Below are 21,756 nucleotides of genomic sequence, written 5' to 3'. Positions count from 1 at the left end.
TAGTCTTTGTTCCTGCTCCTATTTCTGGCACAGAGTTCCTAAGGGATAAGAGTGATGAAGGTGTCTTAGTATTCCTAACAAAAGCCTGCCAATCAACCTGAGTTTATGTTACTGAGGTGATTTTTGGAATCAGCTGAGGATGGGGGCTGATTACCAGGGGACCCAACTATGTGATTGGGGGGTTGGAACTTTGAGCCCAACCCCATGACCTCTACAGAGATAAAAATGGCTGGAGACTGACTTGTCCGCAGCTAATGATTTACTCAATCGTGCCTATGGAATGAAGCCTCCATGAAAACCCAAAAGAACAGGATTCGGAGAGCTCACAGGTTGGTGACACATGGAGATCCTGGGGGAGTGGTGCACTGGGAAAGTAATGGAAGCTCTGTATCTTGTTCCTATACCGTGCCCTGTATGTTTCTCTGAGTTCTGTGGGCCCCTGTAGCAAATTAATTCAACTCAGGGAGTGTGTCCTTGCAACCTCTGGTTAATAACACAACCTTGACTTGCAACTAGCATGTGAAGTGTAAGAGGAGGCAGTTTTGTGAGAACAGAATCTTTAACCTGTGGGATCTGACCATATCTTAACAGGGTTAGTGTCAGAACTCTGCGGAATTGTAGAACACTCAGCTGGTGCCTGCAAAAAGCTTGATGGTGTGGGGAAAGCTTGCACTTTGAAAGTTGGTATTAGAATCATTTTAGTTACCCTTTAAGGAGGGGTCATAACCTTGGGTGAGACTGCTCCCCTCAGTCAAGATCAGCTGAGGCAGAGGAACTGAGTCTTGCACCATTAATAGGCAATATTCCTGGCAGCTGGAGAGAATGAGAACCTTTGATCTAAAGGGCACAACTGTGTCTACTACAAGGATATAAAAGCCATTATGCTGTGTGGAGGGGTAAGGCATAGTTTTAAATCTTTACTCATTAATTCTCTGATTCTGTGCATATTTTGCCTTACAATTCCACACTGACTGTATCAACAGATACATGATACTCCCCAGAATGAAAATGTTACCTACAAGTCTCAGATACTTTTGCATGATCATAACAATACTATTACTTTAAGAATCATTCTTTATTGAGATTAAAAAGAACGTTCTAAATTTTTTAGCATGACCATCATACCCGGAACCAGAATTTCAGGGCTTTATACCTCAGTGGTCCATGAAATGGAGGTCTTCTCAGAGGGGAAAAAGGTAGAGAAAGTAGAACATTTCCATGTCAGAGGACTGCAGTTAAGGCAAGAGACGGACGTGCCCATGTTTCTTGTCTTTTTCTTCCATTTCTTTCTCCTGCAGTGGAGCTTCAAGGAGAGAGAAAATGTTGGAAAACTCCAATGAGTCAGGCAGCCAAGGACGAGTAATGCCACGCTTGTATTGGGAGGTGTAAATTGGGAGATCCCACATTTCTAAGCCACATCCCCTAAGTCCTAGGAGAGAGAGTATATCATTTGCTGTGAAATTGGCCTAATCCAGTGGCCTAATCGGCCTAATTGGCCTAATCGGCAAACTCATTAGTCAACAGATCCAAATATCAACAGTACAACAACTGAAATTTATTTTGAGAGCCACATTTTTTAAACTTAAACTTTTTTTAACGCCACTGCTTCAAAATAGACTCGCCCTGGCCATGGTATTTTGTGGAAGAGCCACACTCAAGGGGCCAAAGAGCTGCATGTGACTCACGAGCCACAGTTTGCCTACCACGGGCCTAATCGATAGCCTTACAGAGCATTCCTGGCTCATTGAGTTCTGTACAGGGCTTCCATGCATTCCAAATATCCCAGTAAACCACCGTGAGGGAACATGGAAGGGCTGAGAAGGGGGGACAATGGGAAACAGTCTGTGGTAGGACAGACATGTGGAGAATGTGGATACTTTTATTCTGGTGCAGATTCATTCATCAACAAACTATGGCAGTGGGCACTGTTACAGTGCCCAGAAGACCAGATTGAATAGGTTGCATATCAGAGGTCAGCAATCCATTGACCAGATCAGCATAAAGCAGCACAAATCAGGAAAATCACTTGGCAGCCAGGATTTGAAGCCCTCTTTCCCAAGCACTCAGAAAGGCATCTAGGACATGAGCAGGCAGCATGGGAATGAGAGCACTCACCTGGCAAAGGCTGAGTCATCGAAAGGAGACTATTCGAAAAAAGGACCAGGAATCTGAATCAATTGCGAATTTAAGTGACTATGCAAACTGAAGGACATTATGAGATCATTAGTTAGCAAGCTTTTTTTTTTTAATTTTTATTCTTTTATCCCTAGCTCCCCAAGTAGGAGAGGACAATGAAAGTGATTATCCAGTTATAGGACATAAAGATGCTACATTTCAAGTAGTGTAAGTAGTCCAGTGAATTTGTAATACTGTTCCAAAGGTGCAGGTGAATTGACTTCAATTCAGAAACTTCATTTAAAACCTTGCCTATCTTTTATTTGCTTACTATGGTTAGCATATAAAGGCCACCAGAATTTAAAAACCTCTCAACTGAGAGTCAGGCTGATCAAAATCCACAAATATTATTCATTTTAAAGTAAGAAAGAAGAGATCCTCTGGAATTAAATAAATTCAAGTCAAAATTGCAAAAAAAGTAAAAGTGAATATAAACGTCCCTCTGGGTTGCAAATTATTTGAATTATTGTGTCAGAAGGATAAGCCATTTGGAATCTTGAATAAAGGAGCCAAAAATCAGGAGCTGGTCTTATTCATACTTCATTGTCTGGCAGATATGAGAATTCCTGTTACAAGAAAAGAGTGATCTACTTCAGGTCAAAAGGTATGTTTATTCATTTATTCAATCAATGGATACTCGAATGCTTACAATAATTGAGGTCCTGTGCTGTGCATGAGGCATTCAATGATGAATAGGACATGAGCCCTGTCACTAAACACTTCACAGTCTTCTGAAAGTGATAAACAAAAAAGAAAAGTATCACACAAAGCATATTATGTGATATGTTAGGAATCTATGCAAAGAGATAGGAAATGTCTGGCTTAGAATGTTCATGGAGAGAGGGTTTCTCTGAGGAAATGGTATCTCATAATAAAGGTAGGAGGTGGACAAAATCATAAAAAAATGAGCAAAATTATTGGCATAAGTATTTCTAACATGAAGAATAACATGTTATAGGCCAGAGGGTGGAAATACTTGGCTCATGTAGAACACATTTAAAGAAGAATCAATATTTTACATGAGATATAGTAGGATATATTATGCTGAACATTAAGGTATTAATCTGAATTATAGATAAAAACCAGTTCATAACATTTTGTTTTGTTTAGGAACACTTAACAAAACAAAAAAATTGAATTGTATCCGTAAGTAAAGAGAAATCATTTCTAAATCTAAAGCAGGAGTATGGTATGATACTGTTTTTTATCTTTAGCAAATATAATATTCTTGCACATGGTTATTAATGGTTTGAATGAAAACAAGATTATGAGTATTAGGGGAATATTCCAAGGTTTTGAAAATATTCCAGCTTATTATTCATACAAAGTTCAATTCTTACAATTTTGAAAAATTTTAGTGACCCCACTTTACTGAATATGAAATAAAATTTTTCTTGTATGTTTACCTGCGTAAACCTTTCACCCTCACTAGAGTTCAGATGAGTAAATGTTACTATTTCATTTTTAAATATGTAAAAAATTAAATGGACTTTTCTTAAATATCACCTAGCATGTGTTATGTAAAATGTAATAAATAAGCAATAATTCATTCAAATGATTATTTTACCAGATCTCAGAACCCCATAGCTTGCAAATATAACCAGAAATATCAGGTTACCTAAATGATTTTTAGGTAAACAAGGTCATATAGGGATAATAGAAACAAATGCTGGCAGTGTTTTAAAGCTAATTTCAGAAGTGTTGCCTACTTAAAAGGTATTTAAAAGATAATAGCCTCCCCTTATTCATTTGAAATTTCACATAATTAGTTGTTATTATTGTGGAAGTAAACAAAATATACAAGAAAAAATTCACATGGGTATTCATGGAGAGGCTTTTGTGTTGGATTAATTGGAATCTATGAGGGTAAAGCAATCCCAAGTATTTTTCATTAAAAGGAATGAAAAAAGAAAACAGAATATGTAGCTCTGCGTAATTTTTTTAGTTCCTAATTGCTACCAGCATCCTAATGATACATTCAATTCTTAATCTTTATATGTCTTTTGTCTAATTTAATGGATTCTGTTTAGATTTCAGGCACTAATTTCAGAACTTCATAAATTGCTTTCTTTTCAACAATGAAACCATGGGGAGATAAGTTTAGTGAACTTATTAGGAAGTTTTCAAAAAACACTGATGGAATGCCTTAATTAAAATAATAAATTTATTCAAAGTAAGGAGAATCATATTAATTTAAATTATTATATTTTATAAAACTATATCTAAAAATATTTTTGTATCAATCCAGATGGAAGAGTAACATTTTTGTTCATCTAAATTTCAAAATTTAAATTATAACAATCAGTGTTTGAAGCATATATAAAGGGCTAGAATTTAGTTAATAAATTGTGGATAGCGTCTTCACAACACTGCCTTTCATTTATTTATTCGGTAGAAAGATTGTCAGAATAGAAACAAAGTAATGTGGCCTCATTAACTATAATAATACCTGGTAGTTTTGAGGCACTTAATGTTTGCCAGGAATAATATTAAAAGCATTTAAGAATATCTCATTTAATCATCAAAACAATCTTGTAAGGCATATATAATTTTGCTATTTTTTTTTTTCTGAGAAAGAAACTAAGGCTAAGGCAGCTAAAGCAATCTCCTCATGATCTCACAGCTAATATATAGGAAATGAGCAAAAGTAAATCTGATTCTAAAAACTTTCTTCTTATCTGTGCAACAAATTGATTTATGTAGTTGGGGCTTTTTAACATACCATGGATTTAGAAATGTTGTGTTTTTTTTTTCAGGCATTTCCAGTAATTCTCATATTCTAATATATCTTTAAGTAGGAAAGAAGGCAAACATATAGAAAACGAAAAATAAAAAAATAAAAAAACATATAGAAAATTGAAAATGATGGAAAAAATGGAAAAGGGAGGAGGAGGAAGAGGGTAGCCAGCGTTATGGTGAAATAAGCGAATCACCATGGGTTTCCTTTTAAAGAAAGTTACACGGAAGTTCACTGCTAGAAAAGTTGAAGACCACCAGGGCCACAGAAACAACATTGTATAAAACCACAGACAATTACAAGGGTTCCCTGAACTCTTGAACCACGTTTAACTGTGCTTGTTCCCTCCCTCTGCTAATTTCTGTACACTGACTAAAAGGGAACAGTCTTTGTAAAGTTGGAGTAGCCAATAGATGTCTGTAATCACTGGAGAAATGATATATTTAGGACTAGTCTGAGCTGCTTTATATGCACCACTGATATTCAATGTAATTTTGTGATTAAATCCAGATGCTTTTTTCCACTTGTAAAGTCATATTAAAGAAAGTATAATGTACAACATTAATCATGTCATTTTACTTGATAAATCATAAGGGGTTCTTCTAAATAATTAAAGCCACTAAATAATCTAAAAACATAAATGCCATTAAGAGAGAGTAAGTGAAATTTTCCCTTGGGTTAACAGTTCAATTAAAGTGGATATGCTTCATCAACACCTACACTATGCAAGACAGGTAGATTAGCTAACACCATCCAGAAAGTAATGGAGAAAAACATCAGTGTAGTAGTAACAGCATAAAGGGTTTAGAGGTGGAGTCTACAATTTCAAATATTTGAGCTTAATTTGCAGCAAGCATCTTCATTAGCAAACTTCAGGGTATAATTCTAGTGATGCCAAAAAATGTGTCCAATGCCTACTTGGCATGTGGTGTTGATTGAAACTCATATAAACAAAATGCCTCCCTTTGTTCACAACCTAATTGGGAAAGTGAATATAAATATAAATGTATAAATTAAAATGCAAAACTCAAATTATGCTATAGACACACAAAGAACATTACACTGAAGCACAAAATCTGGATGAAAGTTACCTGTGGTTGAGAAAATAGATGCTTTGCAAAGAGGTTTTTTTTTTTTTTTTTTTTTTTTTTTTTTTTTTGTGTGTGTGTGTGTGTGTGTGTGTGTTTGTTTCTTGGATTTTTTTTGCACCAAATTTTGTGAGTTCCATTCTTTTGAGTTCAAGTCTACAAACAGTAGTAAGTGTCTATGATTTTCAGGGACCCTTCAAGAGAAAAGGATAGTGCTAACAATCATTTTAGGCTATATATACATTTGTGGGAGAGAGATAAAGAAACAAATTTTTTGAAATATGTGGTATTTTGAGATGTTAATGTAGAGATATTCACAGAGGGATTATGAGGGATAGCAGACAAAGATGGCAGGGTACTGGAGGTTTAGGCAGCAGTGTTTACAGTTATGGAGATATGAATGAGAGACTACTTTCATCCCCAACCCTAAATAGTCAATATAATGAGTAATATGAGTCTGAAGTAGGTGATTTTCTGAAGTTTGAATATTTTCTGTGACAATGAGAGATGATGGATTTTAAGCAAAGGAGTGGTAGAGTTGAATTCATTTTTTAGGACAAGGAGCGGAAGAGGCTGGTAGCAGGGATATAAAGCTGATGAAGACCTTCATTCATGCTCAGAAAGGGAGTCTAGAGAAGAAAGCCAGGATTTTTGAGACATTTTTGCAATATGATTAATCAAGGCTTGTGCATAAATGGATATGAAGTAGAGAAGGTCAGAAAGAAAAAAGTGAAAAATAATTTTGAGTTCATAGCTTTCTTCTCAGTTGTATAACGCTGAATATGTAGTATCACCAGGCAGTACACTTAGAGGTTGGGGATGGGGATTTTACAAGGTCTAAGCTGTGTGTTTGTGGATTTAAAAAAAAAAATGTTTGAGATATCTGTGAAATATACAAGTGTAAATATCCTGTAGGCAACTGAAATTCTGCAAATAAATGACAGGCAGAAAAATTAAGGTCATCACCATTTAGATGCTAGGAGAAGCTGTAGAAATATTTTTCATCAGTCAGGTAGGAATTATGGATGCAAATAGGAGGTCTCTTTTACTGTTCATAGGCTTGTGAATATAGTGTGCTCTTGAATATCAGTTTAAATATGTTGGAGAATTTGTGGCCTCGTGATCAGTTTGAATCAATAGTAAGTGTTTTGTCTCCTAGATTATAAAGTGGAGAAGTGTTTTTTTCTGTGTTAAAACATGTAGATAATATTCTACATTCAGTTTACCAGCAGTGTATCCCCTCAAGACCTAATCCATCAAAAGTCAGGGGGAAAAAGCAGCAAAATTGCATGCCAATTATTCTCTTTGAGGGCCAGCATTTATTCAGAAGCTGATTATAGAGTTGTCATTGCCTGCCATTATCAGAGAGTAAAAAAAAATACAAACTGACCATTAGCTCCTCAGGGTGAAATACAGATCCAAATCAGAACTGATGGGAATAAAGTGTAGTGTGCAGAGAAATCTGACAAAGTTGACTCTCCCCATAGCTGTCCCTTTGCTTTGGCTCTCTCCTGGTTTCTGAAGAGAAAACGAGTAGCAAAGGAGGAATCTTCTAAGCGTATGTCATGTCATTTCATCAAGATATATTATTGGGGGAAAAACCTTGATAGAATACAGAATGACATTTCCACTATTTGCTTCTCTGAGACTCTAACTCTCTGGCTTCTTCCTTACATTCTATATGTTTATTCCCCCTAACCCCTAACTCCCCAGTTGTCTGTGTTTCTAAATAATTGATGTGTGCTTTTGCACACGTAAACTTTGATTCAGATGCTGCTTGATTTCAATAATCTTTTCAGGCCCCTAGAGCTCACTTAGATAATGGCCCTTTAGCTTGCATTTCGCTATGTATTATTTATTTCCTTGTTTCCTCTTGGAGTTGGATTTAATCAATCTGGTTTAGTTCAAAAGCACACATAGTTTTCCACACACTGTTTGGGTAAGAGATGTATTTTATTATGCTCCTACTCATTATTATTTCCTTTGCAAGTTCTACTCTTCTCTCTCTCCCTTTCTCTCTCTCTCTCTCTCTCTCTCTCTCTCTCTCTCTCTCTCTCTCTCTCTCTCATCATTCTAGGGAAATGTTGTTAAGCCGAAGTTTCTCTGGCATCACTTTTCCTCCAACATCACATGCACCAGCGTCATTCCCTCCTAGGAGTTCAACATTAGACTCCTGCTGCTACTATTGCACTCTTTATACTGGGGACTCCTTTGGGACACTAACGAACTTGGTTAATGTACTTCCTTCCTGCTTGATATCTACCACATCCTTAACTCTCAGTGATGCACAATCTATACATTGAAGTAACATTGCACGATGTAAACTCTATTTTGTCAGGTACATTGATTTCGATATTTTATATGTGGGCCCCTAATGTCATAGGAGATATTACCAATTTCCACAAATATGGGAAAGTGTGAATGGAAGCCTCTGAGATAGGGAGATAACCAATCCTCTGATAAAGGGAGAACAAACAATGAAACAAACATAAAGCAATGCAAATTTTTAAGGCTTCATAGCACTTGTGCAAAGTTTTGAGGCCAGTAGTACCATGGGCAGGTAAATACTCATTCATTGCCCAGAAACATTAAGGACTTTTTCAAAGCCATTTTGTGTTGTTTTCTTTTTGCATTGGCTGATTTCAATATGTGAGAATGCAACTAATACTGGTATTCCTGATATTAGCACAAGCCACTAAATCTGCTGATGAGAGAAATAAGCTTCCATTCTCACATTTATATTACATTTTCAATAAGTATAATTTTCCTCCCAATTCTCTTGCATATTTAAATAACTTTGATTTGTAGCCAGTTTTGTTAACCAGTTGTTTCATTACAAGTGTTTACAAGTATTTAAATATTAAGAATTATTTGATATTTGGATTTGCTTTCATATTGCCTCATAGGTTGAGTACATAATTCATCATTTATCAGTTCCTTTTGAAAATGAAGAATGACTGCTGTCCAGTCTAATGACATATATATTAATGCTTCCTAGTAAGGCCTTCTCCATTCCCCTGTTCATTTTCATGAATAATTCTGTCCCCATCAACTTGTTTGCAGATATCAAAAGACCTATGGTTCTTTACTTTCAAATCATTCTTATTCAACTGATGTACAGAATATTATTTTTCTATAAATAATGACATTAATATTTGTCTTATTCACCTTGGACTGCCATAACAAAATGCCATGGACTAGGTGACTAAACAACAAAAATGTATATTTTCAGAGTCTGGAGGCTTGAAGTCCAAGATCCCGGTGCTGGCCAATTTGATTCCTAGTAAAAGCTCTCTTCCAGCCTTGTAGGTGGCCAACATTTATGTGCTCACATGGCAGGGAGAGAACTCTTTAACATCTCTTCTTAGAAGGGCACTAAGCCTATCATGTGGGTTCCAACTCATGGCCTCATCAAACACTAACTACATTCCAAAGGCCTCATCTCCAAATATCATCCCACTGAGGTTAGTGATTCAATATATAAATACAGAGGTTTGATGGGGCACAAATATTCAGGCTATAGCAGGATTTATATTTGATTTTACAGTAAATTACATCCATTTGATTTCATCACTATTACCTGCCACACTTGTTTACGGCTTGACATTTCCAATGTGAAAAAATTAGTTTTACTTATCTTTTAGCTGTTTCTTATATTCCTTCCAGTCATTCTATTCAATTGTTTTTATTTTTATTTTTTTAAATATATTTTATTGATTTTTTACAGAGAGGAAGAGAGAGGGATAGAGAGTTAGAAACATCGACCAGCTGCCTCCTGCACACCCCCCACCGGTGATGTGCCTGCAACCAATGTACATGCCCTTGACCGGAATCGAACCTGGGAACTTTCAGTCCGCAGACCGACGCTCTATCCATTGAGCCAAACCGGTTTCGGCACTATTCAATTGTTTTTAAATGTCTCGGTGCCTTTATGATCTTATTTTTTTTTTCTATTACCATCATTACCAACAATAACAACAACAACACACACAAACCACACCCCCCCCACTATGTCTCTTGGGAACAATGTCTTTTAAATAATTTGCCCAAAATCGAAATACTTGCAATGTACATACATAAGCTTTAACTTAGAAAATACTTTCTTACACATAGTTCTTGAGTTAGAGCTCTCTATTTCTTCTTCTGTTCTTTAGAAACACCTGTTCCTGTCAATGTGGTTATGAGTACTTGACTGCCCATATGTATCAACTTAAAAACAACAACATTTTCATTGATATAATTCCTTATTCTGTGAAGACTCTTGTGTTTGTCCTCAACATCTAGATTTGACTTTGGAGAGCAAATTTTCTTTTTTTTTACTGTCCCCAATGTTCTTCACTGTTTTGTTATTGTATTGTATTTTCTTAAAAATGCTTTCTTATCTCGTGATTCTCCCTTCTTATCTCATTCTGAGGTATTTTTAGTCCTGGATATATGTTCATCTCCACCTATCCTGTTCCCTGCTCATGCTTTTCTCCCCTGGATTTATTAAGGCCATTTCATTGGAGTTTTATATTCTTTTAAGAGTATTAAGTGTTTGTTTGTTTTTCTGAGATCCCCCCCCTGAATTTACAGTAAAAAACATTTTATTGTTATGCAATGCCTCTCTGTCTTGAAAATAAAAAAAAAAATACTGTACTCCATTGACTGCCTAAATATTATAAAAGAGTTAAAGATTTCATTGGCAGCGGAACCAGGTATTTTATCTGGGGATTCTTGCAGGGTGACACTAAACCTATTTCTAGAATCCAAGTTGTTGTACTTGTCTACTTACTAGTTTCTAGTATGTATTATCCTACTCTAGACTGACTGTTCATTTCTGGCTTTGTTTTCTTTCCTTTATTGTATATTAATTTCATCGAGGTAAATTTAATGATCCACCGCCTTGAGGTACTGTTCATTATTCGATGGACCTAGCCTTTTCCTCTGTCCAGGTGATTTTATTTATCTGAAATCTCATCTGTCGCCTTGGACTCTGAAAATTCTGCTTGTTATTGACTTTATCTCTGACAGCAACCCATTTTTTCATACTATATTTACTTTCCCGAAGGCATTGTGTCCATTCTGTTCTGTCTTCCTCTTTGTTCTCCATTGGTGTTCTGTGATGTAGTTTTAGTGTGATGGAATGGCAGTGCCTAAGCTCTGACACTTCCTAGCCGCTTGCCTTGTGCAAGTTATTTCACCAGTCACTTCACCTCTTCAAGTCTTAACATTTCCTGCATGCAAAATTAGTATTTTAATACGACTTCCTTATTGGTTTGGTTTTTTTAGAGCAAATAAACGATGCAAAGCTGCTTACATATATTACCTTACATATAACATGAGCTCAGCATAAGTTAATCTAGTATGACTCCTGTGAGTTGCTGACTTTCAGGGATTATAGAAAGGTGAGCCAAATACTTCAGTGAACTGATCACAGGAACAGTAACAATTAGGTTCATGGAGCAGAGCCTTACACTTTGGAGTTTAGACACAAGCAATAGAGTAGAAGAGTTAAGTCCTCTTATTTATTAAATAATTTAAGTTTCAATAAGTTAAAACTCAAAAAGACCAATGTGCAGGTAGTTTGTCCAAATTAAGCTATAAATGACTCATATTTAATACAAATTTCCCTCAATTAAAACTGGGATTAGCTTTTTGTTTCATTTTTTATTTTCTGTACATATTTTTTTATGAAAATGATTTTAGAATTTGAAGGTAGGTTAATGAAAGGTTCTTATTATGTTTTCCATCCTCAAAACCTGCCTTTGTGCTAGCCAACTATCATTGACTACCAGGTATTAGGACTCATTCTTCTCTTTCTGTTTTATCTTTTCTTTCTTAATACTTGAGTGTACCTCATATAGTTATTTTAAGCATCCTTTTCCCTATGGCTCTCCCTCCTTAGGCTTTGAGATTCATTTTTATTGGAATTGTATCATGCATATTTCTTCATTTGCAAGGTATAGCAAAAAAGGTACACAAATAGGTACATGCCACTCATATATTGATGAAAGAACATGAAATTATTTAGACAGATGCCTCAAGCCAATCTGTTGTAAACAGGAGAGATTTTAGATAATTGGGCTTTAAGGGAAGAAAAGAAGAAATAATTTCCTATTTTAATATGGCTTTTTATTAAAGTAAACTAAAATTGTTCATAAGTGACCCTTTTAAATTGCTTGTTTTATATGCATGTTAATTAGGTTTTTTTAAATTTAAGACTTTTAATATTCTAATAAAATAAATAGCAGGGCTGTTAAACTTAATTTATTGCAAATTCAGCAGTTAGCACCCAGAACAAATAGGATATGTCATATAGTATGATCACACTCAAAAGTGATTAAATATTAATATATTGCTACTGATAATCATTATATAAAATTTTTATTATAGAAGATATACTTTAAGCTGAGTAGGGATAAAAGTATTCATATTAACTGCTTTATTTCTGGTTCTTAGCACAGTGGCTGACACAGAATAGACAGTCAATTGATGGTTCCTGAATGACTGAATTAACAGAGATAGATAGGTATTGTAATTACTATTTGCCTTGTCTAATCCTATTCAGCTGGTTGCACAATTAGAAAGGATGTATTCTCTTTGATAATCTCTTCAATAATTTGCTCCTGAGATAATTTTAATCAATGTCTATAATGATGCTAATCAGAAATCATAAACATATTCAGGACCATCTAGTAGGCTAATATTACTCAGCAGACATTTCCGGCAAATGAAGTAAGACTAAATACGGAGAGGAAAAAAATGTAAAAACTATATTTGCGTAAGACCAAATTAATAAACTCATATTTTGTAATATTATCTATGCTTCCACCTTGAGGCCTAGTTGTCCATAATTTTGCATACAAAATACCTAGAGGGTATTATGCTAAATGAAATCAGCAAGTCAGAAAGGTAAGTACCATATGATTTCACTCATATGTGAAATCTAATGAACAAAATAAACTAACACACAGGGCAGATAGCTCAGTGGGGAGGGGCCTTGGTGGATGGAAGAATTGAGCAAAAGATAAAAAAAAAGAGAGAGAACTCATGGACATGGACAACAGTATGCTGATTGCAAGGGTGGAGGTAGTCCGGAGGAGGCAGAAGAAGGCATAGGGGGGATAAATGGTGATGAAAAAAAGTAAAATAAATACATACATAAATAAATCAGCAAACAAAATAGTAACAGACTAATAGAGAACAGACTGACAGCCATCAGAGGAGAAGGGGTTTATGGGACTGAGTTAACAATGTGAAAATATTAAGAAAAGAAAAAAGTACTCATAGACACAGAAAACAGTACAGTGATTACCAGAGTGAAAGGGGGATGGGGAGAGGCAGAAAAGGGTGTAGGTGGAATATATGGTGATGGAAGGAAACTTGACTTGGTGTGGGTAGCATACAATAAAATATACAGATAATGTATTACAGAATTGTATACCTGAAACCTATATAATTTTATTGACCAATGTCACCCCAATCAATTCAATTTTTAAAAAATTGAGATACTAAGTTTGTTTTGAAAGATCCCAACTCAAAGATTTCATGGGGACTCTAAACTAGATTTTTTATTTCTTCCAGAGGGTAATTTAGTGCTACTATGCCACCAAATCCAACTCTATGTATTATCTAATTCTCCTATCATGATATAAAGGCAAGAACACAGTTCTTTTAAGTGTGGGTTTAAAAAGAACTAGGATATAGTCCATGGTCTTTAAAAAGAGATAGGATATAGTCCCTGCCAGAAGCTAACCAAGATTGGCTCATCCCTCTTATGGGTTGGTGAACACATCTTTCAGAGCCTCAGTGAGTATTGGGTCTCATCCTAATAACCAACACATCTTAATAACCAACAGAGTAAGCAGACATACACAGGATTTTCCCTGTATTTCTAGTATTTTGCCAAAAATCCCATGTTGGTTCCCCCCTCACTCCCCTTGTTCTCTATATGACTAATAGTAAGAGGAAACTTCTCTTAGAGCAAATTGCTCCAAGTAGAATTGCTTTCTAGTGAGAATAACTCATGCCTTTTTGTAGAAAAAACTATCCTTTTCCTTCAGTCATGACTTTGCTCCATAGTATATAGGAACTACTTTTAACCAAAATAAGCATAAAATAAAGTAACATGATACATCAAATATATGAGACTCGTGGAAATAATCTGCTTAAAGTCTGAACACATGTGTCAGAGTCTTCCCAGAATAAATCTAAAGAATAGTAAAAAAAATCATTATTATAGAATGCATTTTTTTTTTAGAATGCATGTTTAATATTAGTGTGTTGCAACAGGTTTTGTTGGAATCCTAGTTTATTTTACCACAAAATTTTCCATTAAAGTATTCCAAATCCCAAAAAGTTTTGAAATCAGTATCTAAATAAAGTGGTCAGCCATTATCATCTTCTATGTTAAATACCAGTGCACAGGAGATATAACTGAGAAATAGTCTTTACAACATGAAATATAATACTTAATTTTATGCATTTTATTTAAAAATAAAGTAATAAATTAAAATCTATATGAGCATATTCAAGTAGATTCATTGGTATAGATAAGAGACTTTTCAATAGACCAACAAATTAACAACATATTCTGGCAACTACATGCTTCTGAAACAACAAAGATAAAATAAACGACTCTCACATGCACTTATTCAACAAACATTCATTGTATACTACTAGATGCCAGGTATTTATCTAGGTGTAGGAACACATCAAAGTCCATAACTCACAGAGTGAGCAAAGTTAATAAATATGTAAATAAATAAAATAAAATTGTGATACCTAGGATAAAAACACAGAGTAATGAAGCAGAGTGTTTGTTTTGCTTTAGAGAGGAACTTTCTGAGGAAGAGGCAGTTGAGCTGTGAGCTACTTGTCAGATACTGTGCCTGGAAAAAATCCATATTTTATGCATAGAAAGCAAGTATCTGTAGAACATAAAATATATATTAGTTACTCTGGAGTTGCAAAATTATAAGAAATATATTCTCTTTCCTCTAGGAATTTGCAATATAATAACAGAGACCTAGCATTTGCACAGAGGTCTAATATAGGGAAATGTGCTGAAGTAAAGTTACTTCATTGAGTTCATGCTCACTTATGTTCTGGTTCTTTATCAAAAATGTCCCATAATATTTCAACACTTTTAATCTTACAATAACATTATGATATAGTCCTTACTTTATATATATATATATATATATATATATATATATATATATATATATATATATATGGAAACTGAGACTAAAAGAGTATGTTTTCCAATGTCACAATATAATAGAGCCAAATTAGAATTAAATTCAAGTAATCTAGCATACAATTCACACTCTTAATATCTATAATAAAGACTAAATTTTATGATATAAACACAGTACTATAAAATCATAAAAAGTGGATTTCTGGTTGATTTTTCCTGAGAAAAAGTGTCAAGGTGTATTTTTTTTTTTTTCAAGTGTGAGCACCTTACTACCTCTCCAAGGAAATGTGAAAAATCAAAATAAAACAAACAAGCAAACTTAACAAAACCCTTCAGGGATGCTTACAGGATAACTGTGACAACAATCACATTGACATTACACTGGCAGTACAAGTGACAATAGCAACTTAAGTCATAAAAGACCCTCTAAATTTCACCAGGAGTTTTCTCTAGGGACATTTGCAATATATCCAGTTGAGTTAATATTATAATAATATAAAAGCCTAAGCAACAGTTCGACCTTCCATCAGGTAGCTATGATGTGCAATGACCACCAGGGGGCAGACACTCAGTGCAGGAGCTGCCAAGCTGTGGTGACTTGGCAGCTGCGGTTCTCAAGTGATGCACCCGGAATCAGAGAGGAGGGAGCCTGATTTCGGGGTGTATCACCTAAGAACCGCCCTCTCGCAATCTAGGATCCCTCGGGGGATGTTGGAGAGCTGGTTTCAGCCCTATCCCCACAGGTCAGGGCAAGGGACCCCACTGGTGCACGAATCCGTGCACTGGGCCTCTAGTATTATAATAACAAAAATGTCTGGGTAAAGGTAAAAAAAGAAGAAGCATAATTATTAAGAAATGATAAAAGAAAGAATATGAATGTATGAATGTCTTATGGGAATACATTTATTCTGAAGAGTAAACAAGAAAATGGCAATTTAAAATGTAAATTATGTCCCAATAGCATTGAAAAGAAAAAGATGAGGCGAGTGGGAGCAGGGAAGGGAGGGAGAGAAGAGGGGAAGGAAGGGAGAAATGAACGCAAGCTAGCTCCAGCCCTCCATCTTTGGTAAGGACTCAAAATTGCAGCCTTCATATTTTATAAGGGAAAGAACAACTGAACTATATTCAAAGGACTTTTTAGAATTTACATTAATTAAAAAGCAGTTTCATTTCTTTGATATGAAAACATATGTACATGTTTAACCTTAAAGAAATAATTTCAGAAGATATGGATGAACTATCATAAACACACGCGCGCGCGCGCGCACACACACACACACACACACACACACACACACATGCTTATTGATGTTTGTATCTTTCCAAAATAAATTGAGTTTAAAAAATGTACATATAGATTTACTTTTTCTTCCTATAGATGGAAATATATTGGTTTTATTTGTGTTTACTCAAAAATACAGGGAATGTCTGCCAATTCAACCCTCTCTAACTATTTAATTTATAATGTCACATTATTATTCTATAAGAAATAAATGAACTTTAAATTGCTTCATTGTGCCCTAGACAGTGTGTCTCAGCTTGTTGAGTATCATCCCATGACATAATTTTCTTCTGTATCAATTAACATAATCATATTTTGTCTTTTTAACCTATTGATATGTTGGATTATATTGATTAGTTTTCAAATGTGCAACCAGCTTTGTATACTTGAAGTAAATTCTACTTAGGTGAATAGTATTCTCTATACATTGATAGATTCAGTTTGCTAATATTGTGTCAAATATCATGAGATATATTGGAATGTAGTTTGGGTTTTTTGTTTTGTTTTGTTTTGTTTTTTCACTGTCTAGATTTAGAGTTAGGGTGATATTGCCCTGATAAAATTAGTTGGTAAGTATTCTCTCTTCTTTATTCTAAGTTGTCCATTTTTCCTAAGTTGTCAAATTTAGAAACATAATATGTCTTGCATATTATAATCTTCTTATTCTGAAGGTGGTGTAGGATTTGCAGTGACACCCCTTTTTACTCCTGATACAGGTTATTCCTTCTTTTGATCTTTCTCAGCATTGCTAGAGATTTATCAATTGGTTTGATTCTTTATTTTTTAAAGAATCAGCTTTGTATCATTGACTTTCTCTATTAATTTCCCATTCTCAATTCCTTTGATCTGTTATTATCTTGACTGTTATTTCTTCTGCTTTATTTTGGTTAAAATAAAAGCCTAATAAAACAACTAGTCCTTTTGTAGTGACTCCAGGTAGGAGCCTTGATGACTGATTTGAGACCTTTTCTTTTTATTAATGTAAGCATTCAATGCTAAAATTGTACTTCTCAGCACTGATTTAGCCACATCTTACATAATTTAATTTAATATACTATACTTATAGTTTTTATTCCATCCTATGTATTTTTACAAATTTTTTTGCTTTGAATTTCTTTTCAGCACCTAGATCACTTAGTAGTGTTTCTTTTAATTTTCAATGATTTATATATTTTTCTGTTTTCTACTGTTATGATTTCTATTTTTGTTTCAGTTTTTTTTTTAATTTCCCAGGATATGGCCTATCTTTATGATTATTCCATAATTCTTGAAAGAAAATATGCATTTTATTGTTGTTCAGAGTGTTCTATACATGTCAATTAGATCCTCTTAGTTAATTGTGCTATTCAGACATTTTAGATCTTTGCTAACCTTTGTCATAGTTCTATCAGTTGCCGAGAAGGCATTGTTGAAGTCACAAATTACTGTGGATTTGTCTACTTTCCTTTTAGCTCTATTGATGTTTGCTTCATGTATTTTGAGGCGCTGTTGTTTTCAGCACACATATTTAGGATCCTTAGATCTTAGTGGTGTAAGCTGTTTTTGGTATGTTAGATTGTCCTTTGTCTCTAATAATTTTCTATATTCTAAAGTGTAGTTTATCTGATATTAAAATAGCTACTACTGCTTTTTCTTTTAAATTAATGTTTTCATGGTATATATTTTTCTTTCTTATACACTCTTTATGAAGAATATAAGATATGTTCAGCTCCTTATCTGTCCCATGGTTTTATCAGATTTAGAAAAACTTGTTTTCTTTCCCTAGAATATTCTTCCCTAAATTTTCCTCTTGGGTATATTTTAAACATTTATTTTAATTTAATTTTTGATCTTTTTTTAATTTACAAATTTATTTCTTTTAATCAATTTTATTGAGGTGACATTGGTTAATAAAATTATGTAGGTTTCAGGTGTACAATTATATAATACATCATTCTATCTGTTCTTCAAAATTTAGCTTTGTATCTTCTTTTATGGGAAACCTGGCCCATTCTCCCCAACAACAGGACCATGTCCTCAAGTTTTCCTATCCTTGGTTAAGAATCACTCATCAAAATTTCCATCTTATTCTATGTTTTCTGTAGTTTGGGCATGTAAAATGTTTTATAATTACTGTTTTACTTATTCCTCTCCCCTACTGGATACTGGGCCCTTTGAAGCCCTTGCTTTCATCCTACTTCTCTCTGTATCTGTCACTTTACACTGTACCTGACATACATAACTCACTTGTTAAGGTTTGGTTATATGAACACATTAAAATGTCTCACATATATTTCTAACTAGTAAAAACATGTAAACAAAGATTATTTTTATTATTAAACTAGAGGCCCGATGCATGAAATTCATGCAAGAGTAGGCCTTCACAGCCATGGTAGCTGCCTGGATCCCTCCCTCGCAGTCTCAGCGGCTTCCTCGATCCCAAGGCCGTAGCCCTGGCTTCTTCCAGAAGGTTGTCTGGAAGAATGTTCAGAAGGACGTTGGTCTAATTAGCATATTATGCTTTTACTAGAGGCCCGGTGCATGAAATTTGTGCATGGGGGGTTTGTCCCTCAGTCCAGCCTGCACCATCTCCAATCTGGAACCCCTTGAGGAGTGTCCGACTTTCCTCTCATTATCTAGGGCTGATGGCTCCCAACCACTTGCCTGCCTGCCTGCCTGATTGCCCCTAACTGCTTCTGCCTGCCAGCCTGATCACCCCCTAATCACTTCCTTGCCAGTCTGGTTGATGCCTAACTGCTCCCCTGCCAGCCTGATTCCCCCTAACTGCCCTCGCTGCCATCCTGGTTGCCCCTAACTATCCTCCCCTGTTGGCCTGATTGCCCACAACAGCCCTCACCTGCCAGCCATCTTGTGTCCACATGGGGGTGGCCATCTTTGACCACATGGGGGCGACCATCTTGTGTTGGAGTGATGGTCAATTTGCATATTACCTCTTTATTATATAGGATTATTATAGATTTCAGCTGCCCTATTTAGATAATAAAGTGGTTAATAAAAAGTAGCAAATGACTTCTTTGTGTTCACTATGGAAATAGGAAGAGCTTCAATACCTAGATCAGCTTTCTGTTCTGACGTTGAGAGTGATTTGTTTAATGAGGCATGCTTTACAAAACAGCATAGACTGTCTAAAAACCCACTAGGGCTCAATGCATAGGTGAGTCTGAGCTTTTGCACTAATCCTAAAAGGAAGGGTGAAAAATAATGTCTCTAAGCTATGCTTTCAAAAACAATTTGCAGTCTCTTGCTAAGTTTACAAATCTATTATTTTTCTAATAGTTTATTTGCAGTTAGGGCCAACATCAAAATATCAGAGAGAAGCAGGAGAGAAGGAAAAAGTATCCATACAAGTTTGGACTTTTGTGCCTTATTTTTTTTTTCTTTACAAAATAAAAAGATTATTGAATAAAATTACATTTATGAATTTATTAATAAATATAGATTAGTTAATGTTATTAATGTAATTAATATATGTTATAAAATTGGGACCTTTGAAATATAAGCAAAATTGTTATCAATCTGCTTATAACACCTAAAATATGTTTGTTGGTAGGAAACACTGTACTCTAACATTTTTAATTCAAAATATTTTTCATGAACACACATGTCTTAGAAGTACCCTTCCCAAAGCCCATAAATTATCTGAAATACTCTCATATTAATGAACTTTAATGATGTACTTTAATAATACCTAGATTACTACAGCACTACTTAAGAAAGAAACACACTTTTCAAACCAATTAGAGTTCTTGAATGACATTGAAAGAGAGAGCTGGTTAAATAATTTTCTCCAGCACTAGGTTTAATTGACATAAATCTAATGCCAGTGATAATTGTATGCAATTTCAAGATCGGGAGTTTAATATATTTGGCAGTAAGGCAGGGATTTTCTTTCTCTGACAGTGTTGAGTAAACCTCTCTAATCCTTTTTCTTGAGCCTTCCCTTAATTCTAGGCTTAAGTTTAATGAAAGGCTAAAAAAAATATATCGAGATTGCAGTAGGCTTCTCAAAGCTCAAGGATAGAGAGAAAAAAGATGTTATCTCAGAGAGGTTGTGGCTCAGAATCATTAACAAGACTAATGGTGGGAGCACAGGGCTGTGTTTACAAATCCCCTTGTATGTCACAGAGGCACCCTCTCTTGTAGTAAGCGCTTTATCTACTTTCATCTTGCTTTAAAATCACCAAAACAGAAGCAGGAGCTCAAGAGGGGTTGGATGATGAGAGTTAACAAGGTGCTACAAAAATGTTTGGTGGATATTCAATTTGTCTTTCATATGAAGCTTGTTTATTCATTTACAAGTTACTCTAAAGACTTGCTGTATAGAAGTAAGTAAATTTGACATAGTGAACTTCTGCAACATGTGTCTTGAAATGTTTAGTGCTTTGCAGTTCAAAATTGTGATCGTCTATGTGGGCCATTTGGCAGATGCTATGAGAAGCATCGTATTCATTAAGGCCTCTGATATAGGCCAAATGAGTTTCAATGAAACAATTCTATGTTTTAGAATACATCTTTATTACACATGTCTCTTTTTTCCCCCCATTGCCCTCTCTCACTCCCTTCCTCCCCAAGCCTTCACCACCCTATTGTCTGGGACTATGGGTTATGCATATACTCATATGAGTTCACTGGTTGATCTCTTCACCCCCTCCAACCTCCCCTGCGTTCCCTCTGAGGTTTGACAGTCTGTTCCATGTTTTTATGTCTCTGGGTCTCTTTTTGTTCATCACTTTGTGTTATTCATTAGTTTCCACATTTGAGTAAGATCATGTGATATGTGTCTCTGACTGGCTTATTTCGCTTAGCATAATGCTCTCTAGGTCCATCCATGCTGTTTATAAATGGTAAGAGTTCTTTCTTTTTTACAGCAGCATAGTATTCCATTGTATAGATATACTACAGCTTTTTAATCCATTCATCTGCTGATGGACATTTAGGTTGTTTCCAAATCTTAGCTATTATAAATTGTGCTGCTATGAACGTAGGGGTGAATATATTCTTTCTGACGGGTGTTTCTGAATTCTTGGGATATATTTCTAGAAGTGGGATCACTGGGTCAAATGGTAGTTCCATTTTTAATTTTTTGAGGAAACTCCAAACTATTTTCCACAGAGGCTGCACTAGTTTGCATCCCCACCAGCAGTATACCAGGGTTCCCTTTTCTCCACATCCTCGCCAACTCTTATCCTTTGTTGATTTGTTGATGATAGCCATTCTAACAGGTGTGAGATGGTACCTCATTGTCATTTTGATTTGCATCTCTCGGATGACTGGTGACTTTGAGCATGTT

General features: G+C 35.1%; 1 long non-coding RNA gene across 1 annotated transcript in view; it reads left to right on the top strand.

Moving 5' to 3' along the window:
- Window positions 1-2,726: 2,726 nt before the first annotated feature.
- Window positions 2,727-21,756, top strand: part of LOC114233714 (uncharacterized) — a 46,845-nt gene continuing 27,815 nt past the window's right edge. The window contains exon 1 of the long non-coding RNA XR_003619869.2: window positions 2,727-2,779. This is a non-coding gene — a long non-coding RNA (uncharacterized LOC114233714). The remainder of the gene's footprint in view (window positions 2,780-21,756) is intronic.

This window comes from Eptesicus fuscus, chromosome 16 (genome assembly GCF_027574615.1).
Source record: "Eptesicus fuscus isolate TK198812 chromosome 16, DD_ASM_mEF_20220401, whole genome shotgun sequence".
Lineage (NCBI taxonomy): Eukaryota > Metazoa > Chordata > Mammalia > Chiroptera > Vespertilionidae > Eptesicus > Eptesicus fuscus.
Note: the sequence above shows the minus strand (reverse complement) of the source record. Positions and strands in the feature narration are given on the sequence as shown.